The 25,683-nt window shown below is 42.2% G+C and overlaps 1 protein-coding gene and 1 pseudogene across 3 annotated transcripts in view; both read right to left on the reverse strand.

Moving 5' to 3' along the window:
• SGCD (sarcoglycan delta) overlaps nucleotides 1-25,683 on the reverse strand; it is a 745,702-nt gene that overhangs the window by 694,200 nt on the left and 25,819 nt on the right. The gene's annotated exons all lie outside the window — the stretch shown is intronic.
• LOC101284443 (protein lin-28 homolog A-like) lies at nucleotides 19,946-20,618 on the reverse strand (annotated as a pseudogene).

Here is a 25,683-nt window from a genome sequence, read left to right on the forward strand (position 1 = left end):
ACACAACATGAAAAGACAACCTACAGAATGGGAGAAAATATTTGCAAACAAAGCAACTGACATGGGATTAATCTCCAAAATACACAAACAGCTCACGCAGCTCAATATCCCACCACCCCCCCAAAAAATGAAAAAATGGGTGGAAGGTCTAGATAGACATTTCTCCAAAGAAGACATACAGATGGCCAAAAAGCACATGAAAATATGGTCAATATCACTAATCATTAGAGAAATGCAAATCAAAACTACAATGAGGTATCACCTTACACTGGTCAGAATGGCCATCATCAAAAAATCTGCAAACAGTAAGTACTGGAGAGGGTGTGGAGAAAAGGGCACCCTCCTACACTGTTGGTGGGAATGTAAACTGGTATAACTGCTATCGAGAACAGTACGGAGGTTCCTTAAAAAACTAAAAATAGAGCTACTATATGATCCTGTAATCCCACTCCTGGGCATATATGCAGAGAAAACCATGATTCCGAAGATACATGCACCCCAATGTTCATAGCAGCACTATTTACGATAGCCAGGACAGAGAAGCAACCTAAATGTCCATCAACAGAGGAATGGACAAAGAAGATGTGGTACATATATACAATGGAATATTACTCAGCCATAATAAAGAACAAGATAATGCCATTTAGAGCAACATGGATGGACCTAGATATTGTCATACTGAGGGAAGTAAGTCAGAAGAACACATATCATATGATATTGCTTATATGTGGAATCTAAAAAAAATGGTACAAATGAGCTTATTTACAAAAGAGATATAGAGTCACAAATCTGGAGAACAAATTTATGGTTACCGGGGGGAAAAGTGGGGGGAGGGATAAATTGGGAGATTGGGATTGACATATACACACTACTATATATAAAATAGATAACTAATAAGGTCCTACTGTATAGCACAGGTAACTCTTCTCAACACTCTGTAATGACCTATATGGGAAAAGAATCTAAAAAAGAGTGGATATATGTATATGTATAACTGATTCACTTTGCTGTACAGCAGAAACTAACAGCATTTTAAATCAACTACACTCCAATAAAATATTTTTTAAAAGAATACATAGAAGTATAAGTAAGCATGATTCTAGGTATTCTTTAAAAGAAATATTAATTCTTAAATTTCTAGCAAATATTTTAAACATTACAAAGTAAATAACTATTTAAATAATGCTACTGTAATATGCTTGTCTAGGATTCCAATACACATCAATCAATAAAATGTTCCCACATTAAAAAAAAAAAAAAGTTCAATGATAGACTAAGCATAGGGCCCAAAGGCATGGAGATCACAGAGGCACAATACATCATCCGAAGGGGATGGAGGAACATTCCTTGGAGAATGTGAAAAGTTGGACAACAGGAGGGGCAGGTTGATTAGGGAGCCTTCCAAGTTAGGCAGAGGAATTTCGTGTTCATACAGTTGGCAATCAGGAACTGATGACCATTTGAGGAGAGGAATAACACAGTAAAGCGGCACTTAAAAAGGATTAGTTGGGCAAGGCCAAGCCTGCAGAGGCCAATAGGAATTAGATGAGATTAAAGGGGGCCTGAATGACCGTGGCTGAAGTCAAAATGCAGGAGGAAGGCAAGAAAGACAGGGGGACCATTTAAAAGGAGATAAATTTTCTAGTGCTAGGAGAGACAAAATGCTGACTCAGAGTCAGCGCTACAAACCTTGGGTTCTGGAGGCACTTCGTTAGGGACCAAAAAAGGAGACTGGAGTCCTGATTCCAGGCTCACCTCCCCGCTTCCCTACAGGAACAATTTCAACAGCAGGGATGTGATACACCTGACGATTCCGTCTCTCTCTTCTCTCCTGCCTGTAGCTCTCATCCTGGATAAAAATGGGCTCCAAGGGGAAACCTTAACTCAAGCCAAACATGACCTAGATTTACAGCCCTTCTCCTTTTCCACCCCTTACAAGCAACATGAAAGGAATTAACAGTGTTTCCCTATATCAACCCTAAAAATATTTGTCTTAGTATATAATAATCAATTTACATTGTAAAAATATTCCCCAAAACAAACATCTTCCAGTGTAAGTAAAAAAAAAAAAAAAAAAAAAAAATCTGTTTTTGTATGATGCAAACAGCAGAGGACCATCTGTTTGAATTGATCTCAGTCCTGCTTGAAATAATCTCCAGGCATGGCAATATAGGCATTGTTCTCTATATTTAGCAGAAAGGCAAGAAAATGAATTGAACATATTTGTAGTCGTAGGTTTCCTAAATAAGGGAAAAACATGCTCAGGGACTAGGGTAGGGTAAAAATAGAAATCTAAACTGGTAACTTCATGTCATTAAAAAAAAATCATTGTTTTTTTTCCTCCAGTACATGAATCATCCACTTGAGGTTTGCAAGTAGGGAAAAAAATACAATAAATCCTCTATTGGCCTTCCACTGAATATTAGGAAGTAGAATCCAATTATTTTTAAATACATACCGGTTTGCTGACTACATTAATATTCCACTTTCTCATCACTCTTGTTCAGTTGGTTCACAAAATCTACCCCCTCCTTTTTTTGTTTTTGTTTTGGTTTCTATTAATGTCATAAAATGATCTTTCTTTAAGAAGTCCAAAAATAAAAAGGCATCATGCATCCACCTGCACTCCCTCTTGGAATGTGTATGTTTCAGCCTTGTGGATTTCATACTGACAATGCCATGCAGGTGACAAAAGGGTTCTCATGTCAACATTTACTGGAAACTTATTTTCAGTTTTATAACATCATAATAAATGAATAAAATGCATAAATCATTCATCAGGCACTGGTGTGCAGAGAATAGTTATATGTTCTTCATGAAATATTATGCAAACTCTGAAAGCACTCTTACACAGGCAGGTTACTTCACCTCTCCAAGCCTCAGTTTCCTTATCCTTTATTTTGTGATAATAGCGTTTACTTCCTAGGCTTCTTTCAAGGTAGCTCTTAACTGTGTTTGGCACACAAGGAATGCTCCACGTTCTTCATTAGCAACCCTCTGTTAGAGAGTTATCCTCAATCCCATAGTGCCCACCCCTCCCAGCAATCCTGTTTCTCACCAGCCTCTTTGCTTTTCCTGGCATTGCCACCCAGGGGTTTCCTGCCATAGAGCAGTGCTTCCTGAGTCCTGTTTCTAATAAATCATTATTCTCCCAAGGTCACTGAGCAGAATCTACAATCTTAATCTTGGAGGCAGGTTTCTGGAGAATGACTGACCTTTAAGGAAGGCGCCCTCTGAGAGCACCTGACTCAAACCGTGAAATGCTGAATCATTAACAATTTAAATCAGAAAAGAATTTAACCAAGTTACACAAACCTGTAATATAGCTCCTGTGACTGGGGCCATTAGGACCATTTTGGTGTCATTCGGGCCAAACTAATGACTATGAAGAGAAGGCATCTGAAAACAAGTAGACGGATTTGGCTTTTCTATTTCCATTTTAAAACCTATTTGGAATTCCTCTGCTATGTCATCCTAGGTTGACATTTTTTTCCATATCAATCCATTCTAATTAGTCAAATAGTTTTTAACCTCCAAAGTCTATTAAAAATACCTTTGCACACTGACCAGAGTTTGCAGAGCAGAAAAGCTAATGTTAGAAACACAGAACCTGTTTTTTTAGATGACTATCAGATGTCTATAAGGGCTAACAGTGCAAACAGAGATGAGTGGCATGGATGGGGGTGGAAAGGACTGTGGGGAAACACAAGGCACATGCACCTCCTCTGAAGGCTTCCCATATTAACAACAAGCAACAAAAACAACAACAAATGACAACACCCTGAAGGCCCAATAACACACTTGGCTAGCCAGTTTGGTCAACTACCAGCACATAATTCCTGATCTAACCCAAACTTTTCATTTCACAAACAGAAATTTAACCCAGAGGAATCTAAGTGGACTGTCTTAGGCCACATTAGATACAGATCTGCCAAGGGGATCTCTTGACTCCTAATCCAAAGCCCCCAATTTCCTCTTCGATTTACTCCTGTGTCCTTAGGTGGCATAAGGAAATAAAATATCACAAACCCAAGTCTCTATAGAGCATCAACTATGCTCACAACTCAGTTCTAAGGCCTTGGGGCAGGGTGGCCGGGTAAAGAAATCATCCATTTATAGCCTTTGTCATGAAGCAGGTAATATTCTGTTACCTCTTTTGTTAAACCTAAACCCTCTCTCCTCCCCACAGCCACCCACAAACACTTAAGACCTGGGCGCTAGAAGGAGTCCCAGGGGATACGCTGGTCTACCCCGCTGCCTTAGGCAGATGAAGTGTTTCTGCCATTTCAGAAATGATGCTCCAGACGCCCCGAAAGAATGAGAAAATTTCTGTGGGCAAAAAAGAAGCCTGTCCTCTTGCTTTTTAGGAGAGAGGTTTTCCCTGGAAGAGACAATTCATATGGGAAAATAAAAAATAATAAATATAATTATGTACTAAAGCATATAGTACAGATTATTCATGTGGAAGCCACTGAAGAGAAATCCCAGTTTTGGGTCAGTAAAAGCTGGAATGAGTCTTAGTGCTTCCTGAGAAGCTCCTTATTAAAAAAAAAAAAAAAAAAAAAAAAAGAGTATTTAAAGTGCCAAAGAACTAAGAACAATTGTTTCCACATAAAGGTACACATTCCACAGCATTTCTGAAGGTCAAACTTCGCTCAGATAAGCCACGCTATTTATCCCTGGCACAATGCTCATGCTGCGTCACCAAGCCCAAGTGGCACCACCAGAAACTATTTAGTTTATAACAGCAACCACAGTAGAGTGGAACACACCAGACACTAGTGCCGCAGTGGCTCCACCACAGCCGAGCCTGCCTCTAACTATCCTACCGGTTATGGTTACGACCAGTCACCAGGGCTGCTGCACAGCAAATCCGGGGCGGGGGGGGGGGGGGGCATCCATACTGTATGAGGAAGCCATGCAGAACGTCTAAATGACCCTCCCTCATCAAAGATCTAGGACTAAATGGTGTTCTGCGTATTCAGATATGCCATGAAGCTACATGATTGTTTCCATGTTACAGTTAGCAATTTAATTAGACTGAGGAGTCTTTTAAATTAATCTGAATAACCTTCATGCTTGTTTGTCAGTTTAGTGCTTTCTGTCTGTGGCTTTTGAATTACAATTTCTCCCCCGCCTGCCCCAGGTTTAGAAGAAATACACACTGAAGATGTTTTTTAACATTCTTAAGTTCATGTTTTGCTTACTGTCAAAGTGAAGACAGAAATGGTAGTTTTTAAAATTGTGTCTATGTAATACACAGAATTTTGCCCAAATTTACATCTTCCTGTCCCCTCCCTACACCCCCTATCTACTGCTTTTGGGTCTTTGTAGATGTACTCTGACATCTTGGATACAAGTTTTTAGATTATTTAAATATTACATCTTTTTTTACCTGCTTATAATTGTATCTTATAATTTTCAGAAAACATTTAGAAATATTTCACCTGTAAATGGTTTTAACGCTTACCCATCAGTTATTTTATATCACAACTCTCTCATTTAGGGGTTCTTCATTTGTATTTAGTTTTAAGTTGGCTGGATCAAACAGAGAAGGTACAAAGTATGTTTTGTGAAGTTTGAACTTCAGAAAGAACTAGTCAGAAAGCATCTCAGTTTTCTTCTTATAAGGTAAACAACTCATCTGACTATACATTCTTGGGATTCATGTTTACCTTCCGAAATGTCTAGATATTCCATTGTTTTCTGCTTTACCCTAAAAGAGAAGCCTTTGATCAGCACGATTTTTGTTCTTCTGTTAAGATTTTTCTGTTTTTATACTGGAAATATCTATTTTGCCTGGATGTATTTGGGTGGGGCTGTCTTTTATTTTATCTGGCTCTCAGTGAAACCTTTAAATATGTCCAGCTAAGAAAAACATTCCTCAGTTATGTCTTCGATATGTTAGTCTCAGTTCTCGTCTGCTCCTCGGGAATTTCTCCGGTTCTTGGAAAAAACTTCTGTAACCTATTCTCTATCCACTACGTAATAATCTTTATTTTATTTGACTTTGTCACTTTTCTTCCTTATTCATTCTGGGAAAACACTTCATTTTTATTCTTCACTTAGCTGGTTTACTTTTTTTTCTCAGTATGAATTCTTTGCTGACTCTGCGGTGGGTTTTAATTTCACTATTGCCCTTTTACCGCCCTTACAGTGTTTTCTATGTCATTTTCCCTGATTCTACGACCTTTTTGTCTCTGCCTGACCTGTCCTTACACATTTCCATTCTTCTGCCACAGAGAAATCACAATGACCTTTCCGCCGTTTACCACCACCTGCCCCTCAGTTTTCTAAATCCTTCTGATTTGTAAAGTACATCATTTGCAGCAGGGTGCTTTTTCTCACATCTTCAGGATGGTGTTCCTATTCTTTATCATGTAGTTTCTTCCAGAGGCTCCATATCGCCTGATTTCACACCAAGGGGAAAGACCTAACTGGGTGCGATGCTGCTCCCGGGTATACACTCTGTCCCCGTGGACACTGACTGAACGCCCTTCTCACATCCATAGCTTCAACTTTCCTTCAGGTGACGGGAAGGTTCTCATCTCTCACACTCTGAACAGAGGAAATTCATAAAGGACAACTTTTTCCAGTTTGCCTGGTTACTCACGAATCCTTGGTCTACATGGGAACTGCATCTCCCAAAACACAGGAGGCCTTGGCTCTTTCCTATTTCTGGAGGTTGTTTATGGGGATTGTAGCCTCTTACTAGTTTGTGTGTAGGTCTATGTATATATGTCTGTGTGTATATATATAGCTGTATGCATACATATGTATGTATGTGTGTGTGTGTGTACACATGTATGTGTATGGGTATGTATAAACGTGTATACGTATGTATGTCTATATACATGTATTTGTGCACATATGTATGCATTTGTGTCTCATGTACACATGCATGTGTAATTGTGTGTGTGTGTGTATTCCCTGTGGGGTTAGAGAACTGAGAGCAGACTGACTCAAAAACAGCAACCACAAAGAAAAGAAGAGGAAATGTTCATCTTTCCAGGTGCTACTGATAGTGGATTTTGCATCCAGGGCACAAATACAGGTCCAAAATTAAAGCATCTCCTAAGGAACTTCTAATAAGGGGAGGAATTCTCTATTTCTGATGACTTAACATACAGTATCTTTAATTGTGTCCTTTAATGCAGTTCCATAAACTTTAAAGGTTCATGAAAATTCCTCCAAGAGTTTGGTGAGAGAGATTGACTGTCACCCCTAGTTTGTTGATGGAATAATTCCTCATTTTTTGTTTTATCTTAGACATTTTAAGTAGATAGTTAAGAGAAGCTAAGGAACACGCAGTTTTTGTTTGTTTGTTTTTTTTGTGGTACGCGGGCCTCTCACTGTTGCGGCCTCTCCCGTTGCGGAGCACAAGCTCCGGATCCGCAGGCCCAGTGGCCATGGCTCACGGGCCCAGCCGCTCCACGGCATGTGGGATCCTCCCAGACTGGGGCACGAACCCGTGTCCCCTGCATTGGCAGGCGGACTCTCAATCACTGCGCCACCAGAGAAGCCCCGAAGATGCACTTTTTAAACCACAAGTCCCTCTTCTACATTTCCCCCTTCCAGATGTTCACAACTCCAAAGATAAAAGCTACCTGAGATATAACTTGGTCCTGTGTACCTTTGAGACTCTCCATTTTATCAGCATGGACCAGGATGCCCAGAGGGGACGAGTAGTGTACCCAAGGTCCCAAAGCTTGTAACGAAGCCCAGACCATAACTCAAGTGTCCTGACTTTAATAATGATGAGACTCCACATGGTTCTGGAAAGAAAGTGGTAATGATAGGTATTTAGGAAAAGCTACCAAGTACGTGTGTACTTGTGCTTTACCAATCCTTAGGGAGAAGGAATAGTGACCCTTGCTATTCTTGAAGCACTATCTTGTCACTAACAATAGCCACTTCCCATTTCTTATCCTCTGAAGTGAGCAAAACCCCGACAAAGGTAGGGAGGGTGTCTTCATACCCACAGGGGAAAACGACCTTCCTAGAGTCTGTGTACAAGACTAAAAAGGTATTGAACCTCTACAGATCCTCTGAAAGTCATGCACATTCTGGATTTCTCTTTCTTTCGACTGCTTATGGCTAACTGCAGCCTAGAGACAGACCAAAGGTTTTCCAATTCATGCAACTGCCAGACATTTTTCCTTCCAACTATAAGCCAGGCACAGCCCCCAAAGCCAATTTTGCAAAGTGCCACATTCTTTTGAAATATTCCATGGATTTCATTATGCATTTTAAAAAAAATGTAGCCCTGAAGCTAATAATAAGATAGTCACTGAACACATGTTCCTTTTGAATTGGTTCTATAATACCGGTTGTTAATGAACCTTGGAGAAATATAGCAAGGAATAGCACTTTTCAGATTCGAAATTCACATACACTGACCATCTTGAAGCAAAAGTCACTCTAAAGTCAAGAGGCTCCCCGGGCTTCTGCTGTTATCATCGCAGAAAAATGCAGTAAATTCAGCTCTGTGAGATGCACCTGTGATTACCTTCCAACCATCCCCATCACTTCACTTGGGATGACCCTCATTTTTACTCTTCTTTCATACCTCTCTGCACAGGCCTTGGGTACTAGGCATGGGACTTGTGACTCATGTCCAAGCGAACGATAATAATCATGCCTTCTGGCCACAGTTACTGGTCCAGAGATGGGCATGTGACACCATTCAGGCCAGTGAGACAGATGGCCAGTTTTGCTGGGTGTTCCTGGGAAAGAAGCTTCTGGGTCTTCTGAAAGAGCTCCAAAATCAATAACCACTCCGTTACAGAAAATGAAGAAGGAAGAGAGGAAAAGGGAGAATTTCACCATCCTCAATGTATATGCAAGACTTTTTAAGGAAATAATGAGGGAACTAATAAGAAAGTTTAATTTCCAGTCAAGTGAGAAGGTTATGTTTTTAGGGAATAATTCTTTAAGATTAAAAATGGCTTTCTAAAGACTTCTGCAAAGGGAATAGCTTCTGCAGCAAGAGAATCAGCCTCAGTGTATGGTAAAGTCATCATTCTTCTCAGGAAGAGAAATCCTGGAACTATCAGGAGATTTAAAACATAATAGCTACTCTTTTTGACATGTCGCTGATCAATGTAATTTGAACTGTCATTCAAATAGACTAAAAAAGCCTAGGTAACTTTATGAGAACTAGTGGCCTTAGGAGAATGTTATCAAAATCATTTTTCTAATTTTTCTTTTGGGCTTCCATCAAAACAAAAGCAATGCTATTCTAGTGCACTTTTTTCATTGCATTTTCAAAATATGAAACATGAGTTGCCGAGGTAATCACTGACTTCCATGATAAAAGTCATAAATCAAAGGAGAGAGTAATACTTTTAGAATTATGCAAGTTGATTTAGCATTACCAGGGATGCCTAGAAACATAGATAACCTGAAAGCTGACGTTTAGAGGTCAGCAGAGAAAAGATTACTGTCTGCATGGAAAAGCTATTTATGCAATTAACTGAAATTAATTACCCTTGTATAAATTTCATAAACTATTTATAGATATGGATTTTTGGCTAATTAAGCTTTAATTTAGTTGAGAAAACTAAACCATATAAGCTTTTACGAGAAATCCCTGGTCATCCCCTGAAAGGAAAGAGGTAAAATCATAGTTTTTAGGAAACATCTGGAGAAATAAACCATTTAGGAAAGCTGCAAAGACAGAAATTATACTCAATTATCCAAGATGTGAAGCCATAGTTTGAGGTTAGGCTGTCCTTCATTTTCTCAAGAGTACCCCTTAATTAAATGCAAATAATCAGAAATGACAATTAATAGACTGTTAGCATTCCCTGATTAGATAGCGGAGCCCATTTACAATACTTTAAGGTTGCTGTGGACTCTGCAATAAACCAAATGGAATGTATATTCATAAACTGCTCTCCAACGTGTTCCTTCTTGAAGAGTTTTCTATGATGGTGCCATCTCAGAGGCCGGCCAATGACGTTAGCAGCCATCATGCCATCACCAATATTTCCAGGGCATTTGGACAATCAATCTTCCGGACAGACAGCGGGTACTGCCTCTGAATAGACCAGTCAAAGGCACAGGGCTTCCAAAAGGGCGAGACTTTTGAACCACCTTGAGTAAGCATCAAATCATACAAATCAGGAACAAGCCATTAAAGGTCAAATGGCCTCTCGTAGATGACATGGGGCAGAGCAGGGGCCCAAGTGCAAGTGTGTTGTTCCTTCATTGCCTCTCTCAAGGGTGCACCTTCCTACAGTGAATACTGAAGAGTGACTCCGTCTTCCTACCTCCATAGGGGACTGCCTACTCCATGCCTTCTCCCCATCAGGGCCTTTGAACTTGCCTCTCCCAATGCCTGGAATCTCCCTCAGCTCTTCATGGCTGTCACAATCCATTCTTCAGGCTTTTACTAAACTTCACCTCTCCAGAGATGCATATGCTGATCTGGCTCTGAAGCAAGCCATGGCCAATTACAAAGTATCACATCTCTCTCTTTATTTCCTTCAAAGGACATATCAGAATACATAATTATGTTGTTTATTTAGTAGTTTGCTTCTTAATAGGCTGTCTCATCCTCTGACATGGTTATCGTTTCCTGTGTTTCACACAGTTCTGTTTCAAGTTGAATCAGCAATAATGTGTATAGAAAAAAATATTGGAGTGACTGTAATTCTTGTAGCAATGATGATTTTTCAGTCACACCCACATTAAATATGCTTTTAGGACTCCATTAGTCATTTCTTTGAAAGTGAGCTTATGACTCTGTGCTGAATTTTAGCAAATGAATCCTCTTCTCCTCTTTGTAAGGTGACTCTCCAAGTGTTCAAGTTGACAATAATAATAGTAAGCATTTGTGGGTGTCTACCACGCTCTACTTTCTGGTTAGTGCCAATCTTTAACACAACTTCCGAATCCCATTACTACAAACACGTAAAGCAAAGCTCAAAGGAGTGAAGCTCCTTTTCCAATAGCACTTGGCTCACCAGTAGCAGAGCTGAGGTTTGAACCCAGGTCTGTCTTCTCTGAAGCCTGTACACCACACCTCTGCTTTCTCTAACATCACTTTTTTTTTTACACATCAGGATCCTTCCAAAGCATCAGTTGGCAGCATGGCTTCAGAACAACTCTGGACAATGAGAGTGTGATGGGAAGTGAGCCAAGAAGCTGGGCAGTCTAGACTGGGAGGATTTGCTCCCATGTAATTAAGTCTGCTGATGTGAGGCATCTGAACCTCTCTAAGCTCAGTAAGTGATTCGTCCAATGTGAGAGAAGAGAATCAATAAGGTCCATTAGAAAACACAAAGAGAAGACAATTTCTCAATATACTGTGTAGGAGGCACACCACCAGCTGGGAGTAAGAAGTATTTATCCTAATGTTTGGATACTTAGAAGGTTCTAGAAATCAGTGGAGAGATACTACAGACCATCAGCTTTCTTCATGTGCCCTTGCTGTTGACTCTTTGAACCATCCCAATAATGCCACAAGCATGGGGACTGGAGGCTCTGAGGAACAGTGACGCCTCAGCCTGCAGAGTATCATGGGAGGGTGTATGGCACAGTTGTTAGGAGTTCTAGGTTCAGTTTTCCTTCGTATCCCAGCTCTGTCATTTACTGAAACCGTAGGAAAAGTGACTTGACCACTCTTTTAAGCCTCAGTTCACTCATCTGGGAAAGGGAGATAACTACAGGAACCATCTTCTAGGTGTGTTATAGGGATGAAATCATATGCCCACTGTTAGTTGCTCAGTACCATGCCTGGCACAGGATAAGCTCTCAATACAAGTCATCCTACTAATGACAATAATCTATTTGCAAATCCTGCAGTTAATGTACCTACGAGCAGCCAAATTCTGTCTGCGCCAATGAAAAAAGCAGAAGACTTATTCTAAACAACCTCCCTTTTTCTAATGCAGAAAGTGCTTGTCATTAAGAGCGAGGAATTCCAGTCTGTACTTATCCTTACAGATGAGGTCCCTAATTCAACCACAATGTAGTCAAATGGTCTTTAAAGGAAGCAACTATCATGATACACCCTTACTTCTTTTCTATTTATGATTTTTCTTCTCTTTTCCTTTTAGCTCATTATTTTTACTTTTTTGAAGCTCACAAGTATTACATAAGTATATTCTCCTTGCAAAAGGTCAATAGAAAATGGTAAAGCAAGGGAAAGTTGCCTTCTGCTGGCCTCTCCCATCTGTCCTCCCATCCCACCTCCCCCCACCCCCCCACCCAACTCCTCTCCCAAAGGAAGCTACTATCATCAGATGTTCTAGGAATCCACATTCAACATTACTGGATTGCCATCATCTCTTTTTCTGTTGTTCAGTTTCACTTTTAGCGGTTACACAATCATCTTGTCTTGGAAGCCCCCTCTTTGACTATGCCAAATCACCCCTCTATACGTTCATACAGCATCCACTCAGCATAGTGGCATTTTTACATTTATTTGTTTGATCACGTGATCAAGTTTCCCCACCAGACGCCAAGCTCTCGGAGGAGGGACCGCATTTACTTTTGTTCTCTGCTGTACCTCCAGTACCCAGTACAGTGGCTGGCCCACAGGAAGAAATCAACACACGTTTGTTGAGTAAATGACTGTTACTCAGTCATTAGGCTGTCACAGATAGTAACTAGACTAACAAGAGATTTGCAGAGTTGAAGATTTCAAACGGAAACCAGTCACTTAACTGGGACCAGAAAATTATTTTCCAAAAACAACCGCAAAAGTCAGAAGCCCAAGGCTCTCCACCAGTGAATGAACAAGACACAAATTATCTCTGCTCTCCTTGCCAACAACGGCAGTGCAGGTTTCAATTAAGAATATATAAAATTGCTTATGTGAGCCATAAACCATTCACTTCTAAAATAGCAACCAATTATGTATGGCATGAAATTGGTTTAACCCAATGAGTGACCCAAATGATCATTTCCCTCTATTTTTGGATTTTAGGAAGAGTACTTTTTTTTAATCTCGGAGTTAAGAGAATTGTTAGAGAGAGAAAACATGCTTACTTAACATGGCCGATTACAGTCAGTGTATTAATGGTCAAAACTCCCTGCCGTTGGGCAACCCAAATATGACGGCTAGCTAAGGGACGAAAATGTGCCGAGTCTTTTACCACACATCCATAGGCCCTGGCTCAATGACTTCCTTGAGTCCGCAAAAGGTATTTGCTGCTGAGCTCTACTGCTCACTGTTCATTCTTATTTTTTCTAAAATGGGAGGTTGATTGTAGTACTTATTAGGCATGAGACCTTAAACCGATCACTGATCCCCAGCTGCCCCTTCAGTCAAAAGTGTAAAATTAAATTACCCCTGCCATATCTTTCCCCATGGGGATGCTTGCAGAGAATCACAAAATACAGTAGATGTGAACCAACTTTCTAAGGTGCCAAGAACGTTTACAAACCTAAGGGATGTTATGTGGATAGAATGAAGTTCTTTTTTCTTTTATTGTGTCTCTCGGTAAGTCGTAGGCACCTAAAAATGCTTGTTGAAATTAAGTGATGATTATGCCCACATGGTGATGATAATGATTTTATGGATTTTTTAACTGTTAGATTTTGTGGCGGGAACCACACGTCAGGGCTCCATCACAGTGTCTGCTCACATTAGGTTCTTAGTAAGTGGCTATTAAATGACTCAGTGCTCTACACTGTATTGTTTTCCACTGAAAAAGGCTTAAGCTGAGCCCAAGTTCCACTCACTAACTCCTCCTGTAACAATAAACACAGAGCATCTACTATTAGCAAATCAACTGTTAGGAGATGCTGAGAAGTTTTCCACTTAATAAGGCTGACCGATAATTAAAGGCTGACTAATACACGTACTTTTATGTATACTACAAGCATTCCAGTTAGGAAGTTTCCCTATTAAATATAGAAAGGTTATGATCCTACTGAGGATTGTTTTCCCTATTCTTTAAATCCTTATTTATCAAAGCAACTCCTTATTTAGTTAGATGATTTCACATGTGGCTTAGGAAAGGCAGAAAAGTAATTCAAAAGGCAAGCAAACCATGATTCTTATAACACAGGTGCTGGTTCTGTAGTTAGTGTGACTCCTTAAAGTATTCAAGAAACTAAAACTGCTTGAAGTAGTCAAAGACTGAACCAGTACTGAAGTAGCTTTAAAATGTCCACTCCTTGTTATTCCTAGCTACACAATGACCAGCAGTGCCACTGAAAATTCTGCAAGTAAATACGTTACTGGTTATGACACATTTATTTTATTTTTTGACAGTAAACATTTCTGAATAAAGTTAAAAGCATAAATTTTCGAGTTCGACCTATTTGTACACATGCGTGTATATGTACACATAATATGTCCTTGTATACGTAGTATGTATGCAGACATAAAAACTACATACTAACCCTATTACTTACTAGCTGAAGAAGTTGGGGAGGTTAATCAAGCTCTGGGCTTTAGTTTCCTCATAGCTAAATGGGAGATAACAGCACCCTGCCTCACAGGGTCACTGCGAGGAAAGAAGAGAGAACTCAGGTAGGCACTCAGCACTGTGCTCAGTACGTGTGGTGTGTGCATGGTCCGTAGCAGTTGGTGGTGGTGGTGGTGTGGCACATAGTACAGATCTTCCTCAACTTACAGTAGGGTCACATTCCGAAAACCTCACCATCTGTTGAAAATATCTTAAGTCGAAAACGCATTTAATACACCTAAGCTACCAAACATCACAGCTAAGCCTCGCCAAACTTAAATGTGCTCAGGACACCTACACTAGCCTACAGTGGGGCACACTCATCTAACACAAAACCTGTTTTATAATAGAGTATGGAATATCTCATGTAATTTAGTGGATACTGCACTAAAAGTGAAAAACAGAATGGGTGCAAGTCTCTATAGGGTGTTCGCCCTTGTGATGGCATGGTTGACTGGGAGCTGTAAGCTGCAGGTCAGTGTTACCAGACAGGACCGTCCCACACATCTCTAGCCTAGGAAAGGCTCAAAATTAAAAACTGGAGCTACTGCATTCACGTCACTCTTGCAACATCATAAACTTGAAAAATCGTAATTCGAACCATCCTAAATTGGGGTCCATCTGTACTTTCCAACGATGGCCAGAACCCTATCTCTGCATTCGTTTCCAGAAGCCACCGTACAAATTACCACAAACTGATAGCTTAAAACAAAAGAAATTCATTCTCTCACATTTCTGGATGCCAGAAGTCTGAAACCAAGGTGTCAGCTGGGCTCCACTCCCTCTGGAGGCTCTAGAGGGGAATTCCTTCTTTGCCTTTTCCATCTTCCAGAGGCTGTGGGCATTCCTCATGGCCACATCGCTCCAACCTCTGCCTCTGTGGTCATATTGCCTGCTCCTCTTCTGTCTATGTCAAATATTTCTCTGCCTGACTCTTACAAAGACACCTGTCATTGGATTTAGGGTCTGCCTAAATAATCCAGGATGATATCCTCATCTCAAGATCCTTAACCTAGTAAAGGTGAAAGAAGGTAACGTTCACAGGTTCCAGGGATTAAGCTGAAGACTTATCTTTTGGCCACCATTCAACCCACAACAATCTCCCATCCTACAAGCTCCTCTAGAACCTTGCAAATCCCCCATGTAGAGGGGATTCTGTGTGCCTTCCCCCTGAATCTAGACAGGATTTTGTGTCTGCCTTCACTAACAGAGTGATGTAGGAGTGATGCTACCTGACTTCTAAGTCTAGGTCATAACAGCATTAGGCACTTCTACCTCGTTTAAGTGGAACATGCATCCTGGAACCCAGCTACCATGAGAACAGGAAGCCCACATTAGCCCACATGGAGAAGCCACGTGTAGGTGTTCTGGCCTACAGAGGTCACAGTTCACAGACAGCGTCAACTGCCCACACATAAGTAAGGAAGACTCTAGATGGTTCTAGCCCCTGCTGTTGAGTCAACCCCAGCCTTGGAGTCTCCCTAGCTCAGGTGCCAGACATCATGGGGGCAGAGGGAAGCCATTTCCACTGAGCTCTGCCCCAACTGAAGAGTCCTGAGCAAAATAAATTATTACTGTTATATTTAGCTGCTAAGTTTTGGGGTGGTTTGCTGCACAGCAATAGATAATGAGACTAATTACTCATTAAATAATTGAATGGGTTAAGATGAGAAAGTAAAAAAACAGCACATGAGATATACTTCCTGGTATTTAGCATCTTGGATTTTTGTCTAACTAAATATAGTGTGGGCACACACAAATACACACACACTTTTAGAGGAAAAAGCGACTCAGTCTCTCATTCTGAGTCCAAGGGTATAGGAGGATCCCTTAATTAGAAACTATATAAGCTGTAGAGGACCATTTGTAGAGCATCATTTGGTCAAACTGCATATTTTACAGGTTTGAAGAATAAGGCTCAGAAGCAGTCCCTGACCCTCCCCGCTCAATACAGCTCTTCACCCATCAAAGGTCCACCTTGCTCCTCACTGGGAAGATGAAAAATCTATCACAGCCTCACTACCTACCGGAGGAGAAATACTGAAAAGAGGAGAGGAGGAAGAGAACGGGTATGAGGAAAAGGAACAAAGCTGCTAGAAATGTAGTTATTTGCGGCCATCTGTTCATCAGATTATGAGAACCTTTCTGTTAAATTGAGGGTTTTTTGGGGCCTTGAGGTTTTTAAGGTGGTTTTCCCCACCTTAAGCCTATGGCTCCAGGTCTTAAAAACTGTCCAGGGCATGGAAAGAAAAGGCACAAATTGTTGTATAGAGGGAAATGAAAAACTTCTCTGTCCATGTTGGCGTTTCATGCTCTCCAAGACCTATCTAAGAGGTAGGCTTGCGGATTCTAGCCCTGTTTTGTAACAAAGACCTTTCTGCAATGGTGGAAATGTTTTCTATCTGCTCTGATGATGACGGTGGCTACTAACCCCATGTAGCTATTGACTGTGTGCGACATGGCTCGTGTGACTCAGGAACTGAATTTTTCATGTGACTTAATTTTAATACCATATTAGACAATCAGTTCTAGACAAAGTATTTACAAAGCCACTCTAAACTTAGAAATTCTAACTAGTGACACAGGCAACCCAACTGACTTGAAACTTCATATTCATGACTGTGTCTCTTTCTACAGTCTGAATAAGGTCATGTCTGCTGTGGAAGGACTGATCCTTAAGTTCACAGTGGTAATATGCCTCTTAGGATTCAGAGCTTCTCTCCTATTATTGCTTAATGCCTCAGTAAGAGTGCAGAAATACCCAAGATGTGGTCACAACTTCCGATTTCTGAGAGCCATTCAGAGTTCACAGCTGCATGACCCAAAATACCTGAAAATTCCACGTGTGAGCAGCTAAGTGTGATGGAAAAAGACAGAAATACTTTCAGGGAGATTTTCTGACATTATTTTTCTCAATTCTAGAATCACAAAAAAAAAAATGAATTTTTTTTTTTCAGTACCAATAAGTGTTCATTCATTGTATTTTCCCAAGGAAAAGAAGGGGAAGGGAAAAGGGTCAGCATGTGTGTTACAAAATGATAGCAAATGGGAAAGGAAGTACCTGGCACAGCAAAATCAACCATCAAATAAACACTGCCCAGATGGGGTCGCCAAAGCCCGAGGGGGCTCAGTCTCCTGCAGTAATGAGGGGAAGGGATGAGGGAAAGGCACATGCTTTTCTACCCTCCCTCCTTCCCCATAAATTCAAGATTTCACACAAAGCTTTGGTTTCTAGCAGTAAACATGGAATTCCATTCGTCCATCTCCTATTAAACAATCTTGTGGCCACTTCAACTTAAGTTTCTTGCACCTGCATATAAGTTCCTGAGTGACTTGCCTAAACATTCACCTTTCCTTTCGTGGTCTCCCAACCCCACTTTCTACATGCAAGGCCCCTTCATTGCTCCTCTCTACCCTAGGATTAGAGATTAAAGTAGGTTTTAATCCATCCAAAGACAGCAGTCTGTCTGGCAGGAATCACATCATGGCTCAGGAGACTGGGAACAAGGGGTGGAGAGTTCTTAGCTTCTCCAGGATTTTTGTACAAGTCATTTCACCACAGACACCCCACCAATTAAACGTACAGGTATATGGACTATTTTGGGGGGGCACAAAGGGGGAAAGGAGAGGGGGTAGGAATCCAGCTTTTAGGACAGAAGATCTTGTTTGAAATGGGAAACAGGGGAAGGGGGACACAAAAGAAAGTGTGGTTCAAGACCTCCCACTTCAAGAAGGGGGGCCCCCAAGCTTATGTTTCAGATCTTTTTGGCTGGTATAGACCCTTTGTCAAAGATGCTCTGGCTGTTTTTCTCAATATAAAAAGAAGTTTGTAAACAATAAAATCCCAAAAGAACATGCAGAAGACCAACTCATTATATTTACGCAAACCAGGCCACCTAGCAACCACCAAATCAGCTACTTGTGAAGTCCTACGAAGCCCAGACAAATACAATAGCTAGAGGGGGGCAGCAACTGGGGGAGACAAGAATCCAGGATCAGACACACATCACCCAATGCATTCTATTGCATTTGCCCCATTACAACACAGTGAGGTAGGTTTGCAGTGATCTCACAGCACGTAAACGACACCCGCTTTTCTCCTTTAGCTACCATGACACTAATCACTGCTGCAGCAGGGCAGGATACTGGCTCTGGGAACCACCAAGAAGCCATCGCTGATGGTCTCTCTGGAAGCTGATGTTCTCTCAGAATTGTTAAAGATTAAGGATCTTATCCTTGTTTCATACATCCATCTCTGGGCAGCTCAAGATGGGTACAGAGGAATCGTTCTTAAAACCTGTCCTTATCAGCTCACAGTTTTTACAAAAACATACACAATACACCCTGTTGTGTGTGTTAGGCCTAGCCCAATCCAGTGAAGGATGGACCTGGTATGTAAAGTGAGTCCTGTGCCCTGGGATTAGAGGTCCGGAACAGGAATCCTTTATCACACATACAGATGACCTCGGCCTAATCTTGGCTTCCCCTCTCTGCACCTTTCACCTGGCCCAGCCTCTCCTAACCTCTCTGTACCACCTTTTCCTGTTCAGACCAATTTCCAATCTTTCAGTAGAAGGAGACCAAGTCATGAGGCAACCCACTTAAAACCTAGTCTCCCATGAAACACTGAAGGTGGAAGGGTTTCAAGAGGACACTATGGCAGAAAAGCCAGCTCTAGTTGGCAAAAATGAGGAGTTCAATAGGCTATACACTCCAAATAGTTGTTCTCTCTGGTGATACAGCAACAGAAAGTATTCCTGCTGTGCAGACCCGGAGCTGCTGCCGACTTATCCCTGAGATTGCTCACGTACCTGAGAACACAGTGCAGGAATGAGGGCCTTAGATTAAAATACTCAAAAATACAAAACCAGAATATTTATATTATGAAAAAAAGTTAAAATGCACAAGATACGTCATTTGCACACAGCTAGTGCAGTTGGCATCCTGGAGAAAGTGGGACCCAAGGTACAGTCATCCAAGGGAGCAAATAAATAAAACTGCATTGGCCCAGAATGGGGTGGGAGTGGGCTTAGAAGCAGCAGGTCTGCAGCTGTTCCCTCAACCACCCCTTCTGCCTATCATCACAGCCCACTGCTTGGGACAGTGGTCAGCACTCTATCCCAGGAGGGGGTTATGAGGAGACAGGATGTGGAAAACCCTGGCTTACCCCTGAGATATTTCCTCCTACAGAAGGTAGTGGCTTGTGGGTTGGCTCCATCAATCTGGTCTCATGCTTAATCTTTTCACTCTGGCATGGGAAATATTATTCCATATCCTTTAAAACAACTTCCCTATCCAGGCCACTTTCAGAAGCTGGAGATTCTGGGGGTGGAGACTCAGATAAAGCATGCAGGAAGAATTACCCCCCAAAGCCCTCAGGTGCATTTGGATAAAACATGATTGGAGTTTCTTTGCCTCACCCCTTCCCTCCACCAAGAGGGAAGAGGGGGTGACGCTTTGGCCCCCGGCCTGAGATATATGGCAGTGCCAGCTGCCCCCTACCCACCCTGTCCCCCCTTTCTCCACTCTGCCGATGGATGCCTGTTCCTCAAAACTTTCTGATCACACACGGATAGCCCCCACCCACTGTGGCTCAATTCTGGGCCTCGGGGAGCATGGCAGGGCTGTGGATCTCTTCTTCCTCCTCCCGAAAGCAGGCTGGCTTTCCCTGGGAGCTGGGAGCGTGCTGGGCCTTCAGCGGACGCGAGGCTACCATACGGTTGATGCTCTGGCAGAAGTGGCACTCTTTGGGCTGGGGTGGCCGTTTGCATTCCTTGGCATGATGGCCTAGACCTCCGCAGTTGCAGCAGGTATCTCCCTTTGATCTGCGTTTCGGCATGTTCTTCCCTTTGGGCCGCCTCTCGCTCCCAATGCAGGACACCCCACCAGGGCCGGTGACTCGGATAGATTCCAGGCCCTTGGCAGACTTCTTAAAGGTGAACTCCACGGCCTCACCCTCCTTCAGGCTCCGGAAGCCCTCCATGTGCAGCTTACTCTGGTGCACAAAGACATCCGCCGGGGTGAGGGTGGGGTCGAGTGTGACCCCGGACAGGAAGCCGAATCCCATGCGCACGTTGAACCACTTGCAGATGCCGGCTCTGCGCAGCAGCTGCGGCTCCTCGGCCGCCCGGGCCGCGTCCTCCTGCGCCTCCTCTGGCCACCTGCAAACTGCTGGTCTGACACAGAGCTCATGGTAGTCGGCTGAGCCCGCGCGGCCCCGGGCCCCAGGTCGGCGGGCTGCTGGCCCCAGAGAAGTCCGGAGGCAAAGGGCAAAAAATGAATTTTGAGTGTATGAAAAGGATAGCAAGTGGGAAAGGTCATGAATGTTATCCAAATAGGCTAACGTTGCATAGTGATTTATTTATAATTAGCACTCAAGTTTCCCAGTGTGACCTCCCAAGAGTGTCTACAATTTGCATCCTGTTGAGCTCGACTAGCGTCAGCACCCCACTCTCCTCCTTCCCCACCCTGTCCTTTCTCTCCAGAGGCTGGGCTCTCAACAACAGAAGCATAGTGTCTGAGGCATCCCATCAGAGTTTAACACCCATGCTTCCAGGCTACCGTCACCACTCAAAAGGGTTTCTCCATCCTTCAAGACTCAACCCAAGCAGTCTTCCAAGGCCTTTTAGCTTTAGCTAATTTCTTCTTTCACACTCCCTTAAAAGATTTGTCATTTGGGGGGACGTATTACTTTTTCTTCCTAGTAAATTATGATCTATTAAAGTAGAGGATTTTCTTTATTATAATCTTTAATGACCTGACAAACCAGTGTACTGCACAGTGTGCTTAATACCAATTGAATTGCAGCAAATGTGCCCAATAAATTGTACAAATTTGTAACAAGCTTGGTTCATAGCATTTTGCAGCAATTATAAGGACCAAAATCATCCTTGAGGATCTGCATTCTTGCAAAAGGTATAAAACACAATAAGCTTCAAACGAAACAGGACATGACAGAGCTGTATCCCAGGACTATTCATGGAACAGAATAGATTTCTGTCCTTTGTTTTTCTGCATTACAATGTTCATGCCGGCTTAAAAAATAACATTTTTGGCCATTTTTCAGTTTGATGAATTTGAGCTAATGGATGAAAAAGTGACTGTCAGAGACAGAGCACTGAGAGATGGAAAGTACAGTGTTCTCAATATGAAAAGCCTTTCCAAGTGACGCTGGCATCCGAGCTGAAGCAAATGCTACTCACACACACAACATATTCATTAACAGTGTTGAGTGAAAAGTATAACTAAAGCCAATAATATCATTTGCTCCCATTTGCTGAGCAAATCTGTATATTAACTAGGATGGTGTCTCCTGCTTCTCTTCTATTTCACACTCCTGACTCATGTAATTAAAATACAGCAGGCCGTTGATACACAGGAAGGAGTGTCTGTATTAAAAATACCTTTTCATAATCAAATTTAAGCACTCATCTTATTTATGATCTGTCTACCTTAATAAATCTACTAATACTTCATTTTAAAAGCCAAATAAAGCTCTATTAACCCATCTTTACACACTTTAATTTAAAGTGACGGGCTATTCATAATTATTTTCCCATTCATTTATTCAATAAATATTCTAAATATCTACTACATGCTAAGCAACATATTTAAAGCTGTGGATATAAAAATGAATAGTTTAAGGTTACAGTCCCTGTAGGGGAAACAGACAGGAAAATAAAATAACGCCATACTGCACGTCCCCCCGCTGTAGGACACCAGGTACAGCAAAAACAAAAGAGGGAGTCTTCACCTTAACCTGGGAGGACTTCTGAGAAAACATAAGAAATAAGAGAAAAGCTTAAAAAGGGCAATGTTTATCAAAGATCAAGTGCAGGTGTGATTTTCAAGTGAATTTCTGACCTAGCGGGAGGGAAGTTCTGGCCTGGCTGCTCAACGAACAGGACTCTGACTCCATGACTTTGCCCACTCAGGTCACAGCTGATAAGGCATCTCACATGACATACAAGCAAGTACAATGTGGTGTGCACAATCTGCTGAGCCAGTGCAGTTCCCTCTCTGGGATTTCACCTGGGTAACAACAGACTGGGGCAGGTAGAGGTGGGAGCTGAAGGGGAAAGTCATTACAGAGAAAAGGTCAAAGGCACATGCATGTTGAAGAAGCAATGAAGCAGGAAACCTGACTAAACACAGGAGGTAACTGGTAGCACCACAAAGGTAGAGGGATCTTGGTCTGCCAACAGAAACAAATGTTCCAGGGCAAGACCAAGGCCACGTGGTCCAGGAAAGCCAGAAGGTGGGCAGCCCCAGAGCTGCCTTTGGTTCCTGACAGTGAGGCTGTGAGGTCCACTCATGCACCCAGGAGACCCCCTTTCCTGTTCCCTCTGCATGTGTATCCTCACTCCCCTCTACTTGAGTTAGTTTGACTGGGTAACGATTCCTTGAGCCTTCTCCAAACAGATGGTGTATTAGTGTTCTGAGTTATGGAACACACCGCCCATTCTCCCTGGCTTTTACTGTTTTACAATGTGTCCAATTTACAAATATGAGAATGCCTTCCTCTGACCCTCAGTGGATCTTTATCTTACTTTAGGGTAAATAAATCATGTTTTAGACATTGCACTGAACAAATTCAATTTGTCTTCGTGAAAAATAGCACTTGGAAAATGGGCAACACAGTGTTCTGATTAAGAGCGTGGGCTTGGGGCTTCCCTCGTGGCGCAGTGGTTGAGAGTCCGCCTGCCGATGCAGGGGACACGGGTTCGTGCCCCGGTCCGGGAAGATCCCACATGTCGCAGAGCGGCTGGGCCCGTGAGCCATGGCCGCTAAGCCTGCACATCCGGAGCCTGTGCTCCGCAACGGGAGAGGCCACAGCAGTGAGAGGCCCGCGTACCGCCAAAAAAAAAAAAAAAAAAAAAAAAGAGCGTGGGCTCAAGAGCCAGACTCCCTGTGACCCTATCTCAGCTTCATCACTCACTAACGGCGTGACCTTGGACAAGTTACTGCACTTCGTGGAGCCTCCTACTCCCCATCTGTAAATATGGGTAACAGCAGTACCTACCTCATAGGGGTTTTATGGGGATTATACAGGAAAATTTTAAAATTCTGTACAAGTTTTTATTAAACAAGTGGACATTCATTTCTTAAATAATCACAAATTCAGTGGTTTGAATTTTGTAATTTTGATGAATGGCAAGAGAAAGAGAAGTTAGGGGATCTATTAAACACAGATATAGCTAGCTATAATTTATCAAGGACCTATCACGTGCCCAGCACTGACCGAGTACTTGACATCCATCATCTCATGAATGTGGTCTGCACAAAACTGTCAAATGTATTTGACAATTCACAAACACACATTGAAAGCCGACTGCATACCAAGCACTGGGTCATGCCTACAAAGATGAATAGAATGTAATCCCTGCTCCTGAGAAGTTCCCGGCATGGCTGGAGTGCTGAAGCTGGGTCAGGCAACCTCGCATCTACTTTGGTTCAATCATCTGCAAAATGAGGATGTGTGAGCAAGTGACTCCTTAGGTTCCTACTTCATCTAATGATGAATAATTTCACACTCACTGGACTAAGAGATCATGCCACCTATTGAAAATCCCCAAGCCTTTTAAGTTTTTCCACTCAGTGACCACTTGTGCTAAATGATAGTGTAGACGATCAATACTGCAGTATTTGGGGAGGTCTTCTGAGGCCAAGGTATCTGGATTGGGCTGCTGGAATGCTTTGTCAGAAGCATCAGCCTTCTAGAGAGTGAGATCTCACATGGTCAAGGCGAAGTTCAAAAGACAAAACTGTAGTGTTCAAACAGGAAGATGCCTTGCAGTCCTCAAGGACACCTGCTTCAATGCATTCATTTCTTTACTGAGCCCCAGAGGGAAAAGGTGACGTAGTTCATGGCCCACTAGGTGTCCAGTTCCTTGACACTTGTCCTAGGGCTTTCTGCACTGCCCAACGATACGTCACACAGATTAATAAACCAGGCTTCACACTCAGACTGCTTGGATTCAAATCCCTACTCTTCCACTTTTTAGCTTTGTGATCCCAAATCCAGTTATTGAGCCTCTCTCCTCCCTGTGAAGTTGCTATCTAGCCACTTAAGGATTAAGTTACATAATACTTATAACTTGCTATGGCATAGAGTCTGGTGCAAAATGAGCCTTCAGTAAATGATGATGATGATGATGATGATGATGGTGATGGTGATGATGATAATGGCAAACACTAACATAAGGCACTTACTGTGTGCCAAGCTCCATTTCTAAGCACTTTACATGCATCACCTCATTTATTCTTCATAACAATCCTATGAACAGGTAGGTATTGCTATTACTCCCAGCATATTGCAGCACAGAGAGGTTGTGAAATTTGCCAAAGTAAGTAGCAGAACCTAGATGTGTACCTAGAGCATGCATCCAGAGTCTCAGCCCCTAACCACTGCCATGTGGTATGGGGTCTCCCATGACTTTCTGTCGCCGGCACAGACTCTTCCTACGGGTGAGTGGCTGCTAGACGTACACGCCTAACGTGCATTAACTCATGGAGTCTACACACCAACCTATGCCACAGATAGTATTATTAAGTTTATATTAAATGTTTACATAAACATAACAAGGGGCTAAAACAAAAGGTGAAGGCAGTGAAGGGAGAGGGGCATTGGCTGTAGTGCAAAGAGAACTGAGTTAAGGACTGAAAAGCCAGCACTACCGCAAACTACTCCAGGCAGGAAATGTCAGTGGATGTCTCGGCTGGGAGGGAAATGTGTGATCGGAGGACACAGGGTGGGTAACGAAGATGATGAACCATTCGGCAGCTTCAGGGTTTTGTTGAAAAGCCAGGTCATTGTAGCAGTTAGCAGGAGCAGGTAAAGTGTGGTGGAAAGGGATGGGCTTTGAAGTCAAGCACCCGTTCTTTGACTTACTAGCTCTGTCTTCTAGGAAGCCACTCAACTTCTCTGAGCCTTGGGTTTTATTCTACTAAAATGGAGATTATAATACCTAATTTGTAGAGTTGTTTGGAAAATTAAAAGAGAGATTTTTTAACTGCCAAGCACAGTGACTGGCACAGAACACACTTAATAAATTCTAGTCCTCTTGTAAAGTACAGTGTGTGATAAACTAGGACAGGTTAACCTACAGGTGTTTATAACATAGGTAAACCAAACACTCCTTTAAGTAGGGAAAAATAATAGAGAAGAGTAGGAGAGAATAATGCTGTCCTGCTTAATAATGAACACCATAATAATCTGCTGAAAGCAGAGGAGAGAAAATTCATTTTTCTTCTGATT

This window comes from Orcinus orca, chromosome 3, assembly GCF_937001465.1.
Source record: "Orcinus orca chromosome 3, mOrcOrc1.1, whole genome shotgun sequence".
NCBI lineage: Eukaryota > Metazoa > Chordata > Mammalia > Artiodactyla > Delphinidae > Orcinus > Orcinus orca.